General features: G+C 39.2%; 2 long non-coding RNA genes across 2 annotated transcripts in view; both read right to left on the bottom strand.

Moving 5' to 3' along the window:
- Nucleotides 1-141, bottom strand: part of LOC117477188 — a 1,783-nt gene extending 1,642 nt beyond the window's left edge. Inside the window, exon 1 of the long non-coding RNA XR_004555314.1 lies at nucleotides 32-141. This is a non-coding gene — a long non-coding RNA (uncharacterized LOC117477188). The remainder of the gene's footprint in view (nucleotides 1-31) is intronic.
- Nucleotides 142-171: 30 nt separating this feature from the next.
- On the bottom strand, nucleotides 172-1,068 carry LOC117477196. Its single transcript, XR_004555315.1, has 2 exons — nucleotides 885-1,068; nucleotides 172-752 (listed from the first exon to the last, which is right to left on the bottom strand). It is a non-coding gene; the product is annotated as an uncharacterized LOC117477196 (long non-coding RNA).
- Between the last annotated feature and the right edge of the window lie 3,932 nt (nucleotides 1,069-5,000).

Here is a 5,000-nt window from a genome sequence, read left to right on the forward strand (position 1 = left end):
TTTCTTTTCTCTTGAATCTATGAACCCTCACCTTTAGCTCTGGTCCAGATGTGGACTGTAACCACGGTGATGATGAGAGCTGCTAACCCCACAGACACCATGATGAGCCTCAAGAGACCTGGTGTTCCAGTTGTTGTAGCATCTCCTTAAGGAATAAAACAACATCATGCAAAAAACTGTAGTTAAAAAAAATGTTTTATGCATAAACCAAATGACAAAATGATGTGACGTCAAAACCTCAAATCCCAAAAGCATTATCTGTGATTAAATGTGTGATAAGTGATTTAAAACAACTCATTATATTCTAACCTGGTTTCTCAATTAAGAGCTTCTCTTTTTTATCATAACCATCTGTCACTTCACATTTCAGAAACTCATTCAATCCCTGATAAATGTGAGATGTTGTAAATGTGTTGTTTCAATATATTCTTATAACAAGACTGTTAGAAGTGATTTGAAACAGCTTATCATGTTCTCACCTGAGGACTGAGGGCTGAAGAGAAACAGATAAACTTCTCCTGTGTAACCATTAGTTACTTCACAAGTAAACAACTCAGACCTTGTTGTGTAACTAAAGAGAGAAGTCAGAAATGTCACAGAGGCAGAGCAGGAAGACTGTGATGTCTTTATCTCTCTGTGATCTTTATCCACATCTTGACCCTGAAGCAGCCACTTCACTGTGTGATCACACTGTCCATATGTCGACACAGAGCAGCGTAACGTCACCTCATCATTGTCCAGATGTTCAGTCACTGAAGATGGAGATATTGTGAGAAAAGACAACAAGAGTAACATTAACTTCATCACTGTAATCATTATTATTGTAATGATTCAGTATATTGCTCTATAGAGACAGTTTAAAACATTATGATGTAAATACTCACTGGTAACAACATGCAGATAAACACGAGAGTCTGGACCTTGTTGTTCTCCTGATCTGTACTGGCTGCAGCCGTAACCTCCAGCATCCTCCTCTGTGACCTTCTTTATAACCAGAGAACAATTCTGTGTAACTCTCAGTCTGTCTGATTTAGCTTTGTGAATCTGTCCGTCTTCAAACAGCCTCACTGCTGCTGGGCTTCTTGAATGTCTGAAGAATTGGTAAATGGTAAATGGACTGTATTTATAAAGCGCTTCATCCAGTCTTTCACCCACTCAAAGTGCTTTACATACAACAAGTCACCCATTCACACCCTATGCATACAGAGCAATGTGCCCCTTGCTCAATGAAGGGGTTAGAGCCATTTCCCTTTCATCATTATGGTTTGAATGTTTGTCTTATTACTAAAAGGCTTTAGAGGAAACTCTTAACTATGTATTTTTGTGAGTCACACTACGCTTTAAAAGATGTTAGTTTAAGTCTCACTTATTTGCTGTCGGATATGACGTGCATGTCTGTATGTCTATATGTCTATATATGGCATGGCATTGGTTCACAGCTGAGGGTGTGATTAGACAGGAAGCGGTAGAGTCTTTTGACCGTGTTCTTTTTGTTCTTTTTGTTCTTTTTTGATACGGAGAACTTTTAGTTACTTTGAAGCGAGGAAGTTTGTCTTCATGTTTGTATGTCGTCTTGATCAAAGAATAAACCTGATGTGATTCAACGCTACAACGATCTCTGCAAAGTTAGTTTGGAAGCAAAGAGAGGCGCGTCATAACCCACAACCCCGATAGAGGAAAGTGGATATTAAATGTAGAAACTGATTCAAACTCCACGACAGAAGGTATCATTCACACACCGTTCCCCATTGGGAGCGACTTGGGGTTAAGCATCTTGCCCAAGGATACATCGATTTCAATTGAAAGACGCCCTCACTAGCTTTCATTAACAGTCGTAAACAGTGTGTGTTCTCTGCATCCTCACCTGAAAAGTGGAGCTGCAGCATCAGGAATGAAGACATCATGATCCTTCTGAATTCAGACATCGTGCTTCTCTCTCGGTCTCTGGCTCTCGACTGTCAGAGTCTCTCCCCTGCTGCTTCTTTAACTAGAACTCAGTACCGATGATAACAGCAGATCTTGATAAGCGACAGAAGAGGGGAAGTTGAACGTGGCAAGATGTTTTCTGGTTCCTCATTTCACCTCCAGTGTTTTTCTTCTGGGAACTGAAGGAGAAGTGTTTCGATGTGAAATGGGGTTACACCAGCAGCTCTGAAGGTATGACACCATATAGAAAACCTCAGGCACGTATTCAGCAGAGCAACAGAGGAATAATTCAGGCCGATATGAGACGGATCAGTTTGAGCTGACATCCAGTCACTGTGGAGGACCGAGTCAAACTTACATTGAGACACAATCTGGATGTTTATTTTAAGATGACTGCATTCCCAGGCCCTGTGTGTCTCAACACCAAGTGCATTATGTGGAAAAGATTTGCCACTGTTTCCATCTTTGCTGAATCTGTTTATCTTAATGAAAAATACAGCATGCACTTGTCCCCTTAGAGGAGCGGGGTCAAACTAAAGGCCCGGGGGCCAAATCCGGCCCGCGACTATATTTTATGTGGCCCCGCAAGAGCTTGCAAAGAATATAATATGTTTATTATACGGTTACATGCCGCTTTACAGAGGCACGTTGTCCATGAACTACATGTCCCACAATGCATCTCATTTTGTGACGTGCACACTCAAGAGACTTGCAATGATTTGCCCTAGACTTCTGCTTTTCAGACGTAGTTAATTATGAAGTTATTACCCTATCCAATAATAATCCAATGCAGAGGCAATAATGTAATATAATACATTATTTGATATATATGATATATTTATATATGTATTTATATATCGTCTTAAAGTTTTGAACTGGCTTTTAATACTAGTTGAACATAACATTTTGATATTTGTATGTGTTTTTATATGTTTCTAGTTATTGTGCTTTGTATTATTGTTTTATTATTTTACTCCTATTGTGTTATTTTATATTTGTTCCCTGTGCAGCACTTTGGTCAACTGAGGTTGTTTTAAATGTGCTATATAAATAAATAAAGATTGAGATTGAAAGTTACGACCGGCCCTTTGAGTGCAACCATAATGCTGATGTGGCCCACGATGAAACTGAGTTTGACCCCCCCGCCCTAGAGGACTCGATGCAAAGGACAAACTGGCACAAATCCACGGCTCCACGTCTTCTACCTTCTTCTGGCCATCGCATTTTTGGCGAGACGTTGGAAGTAAAACGAGGTGAATGTAAAACGGGACATACAATATATTTATTAATGCTGTGTTGTTTACAAGAGGCTCCCTCTTACAGTGCAGACAGTGCAGACAGTGCAGACAGTGCAGACAGTGCAGACAGTGCAGACGCTTTTCTGCTTGCTCTTGCCTCTGCTTACTTTTTTATGCTGATTTTCTATTTTTCTTTTCTGAAAACTTTGAGCAGCGGCTCCTCCCCCCCCCTTATCACCTGAATCTCCTCCTAGAGCACCATTGAGTTCTTTGTAACCAAATCTCTCTGGCGTGGGGAGTGGCTCCTTATTTTCATCTCAAGTAACAGACAGAGAATCAGCACTTTGGAAACAGGGCTGAAACAGAGGTGGTTATGGGTAATGCTGCAATGATCTGTTTGGTGATTGGAGCAAAACACTTCAGAGACATGATTTTTCTGAGTTAAACAAACAAACCAGACCAACAGTGTCTGAAATAAAACCTGCATGTTCTGCCGGGGTTACAAAATAAACTCTCTGACACCTCAGACCGTCTGACACTGAGCGGAGGAGGTTTGCTCGTAGAGAGATCATGAAGAGAGAATACTTCATCAGCTTCTAGACAAATCTTTAAGTCCGAGATGAGTCCTGCACAGTTTTCTATCTGAGTCATGTTTAGCCCTTAAGGTCACAAGGAAGTCAGAAAGGTAAAGTCTGAGTCACTTTGGTCATGCCTGAGACCATATCTGTGTCTGAGGTCAGATGCCAGGGTCAGAGTCAAGTCACCGAGTTAGAGAATAACTTAACACCTTCTTCCTGCAGAGAGTTTAACTTCTCATCCTGCAGCCATGTTCAGGATATCAACACTGTTTGAGGTTAAAGGTGCAACAGAGCACATGTCTGACCTGTAGCAGCAGCTTCACTGGGATCTAAACTTTAATCTGTTAGTAACACTTCAATGTTCAAGTTGCAGAGTTAATGTCAAAGTCACTGAGGTCACTTCTAAGTCTTTAAGTAGGTTTGTAAAAAAGTGATATGACATACATGAAGCCCTTCAAAGTCCATTGCAGATTATGCAGAAATATTCCCATCATCACTTCGCACAGGTCCGATGTAACTTTCCTGACTTTAACAAACAGAAATTGACCCTTGAAAACACATTGCATATATATTTTGTATTATTTAACACATTTAAAAAGGTGCTTGCACTTCCTCATCGCCTCAAAGTCGGTCATATTTACTGAAAAGGGGGCGTGGCTCTACTGGAGTCCACTTTATATCATGTGGAACACTTTGATTGGTTGAAAGACATCCAATCAAATCAGTGTGTGCATTTGGGTCGAGTCACATGACACACACACTTTACAAACACAAAAAAATAGATTTGACGCACTTTAACACACGCACATCATTATAATGCACACGCTCACACTCATCAATACAAATATGTTAAAGTAATTAAATTCATATTGAAAGTTAAAAAGTTAGAAAAGTTTAAATTAAGGAAAAACGAGGTCGGTTGCTTTTACTTTATTTAATGTCTTTGTTTGATTTTATGGGCTTAAAAATACCCCAGATGTATTTATTTGTCCATAATTTAACAAACTTATAATCCGATCCCATTAGTTGTTTCTTAATAAATGAAAAATAATGAAAGAAAATAATCTTGAGGTTAAAATCTTTTAAAAGTCAAGAAATTCTCGCAGTTTTGACTTTTTCTGAATCGAAAAGTTAGTTAATTTCCACTTTTGTCAGAAAAAGAGACATGCATATTAAACATAAATAACAAACCTTTATAATTTGGTGTAAATCATCATAAATAAAGTGTAAGATGGTAAATAACAGTGTACAATTGAGT

Source organism: Trematomus bernacchii, unplaced genomic scaffold (assembly GCF_902827165.1).
Source record: "Trematomus bernacchii unplaced genomic scaffold, fTreBer1.1, whole genome shotgun sequence".
Lineage (NCBI taxonomy): Eukaryota > Metazoa > Chordata > Actinopteri > Perciformes > Nototheniidae > Trematomus > Trematomus bernacchii.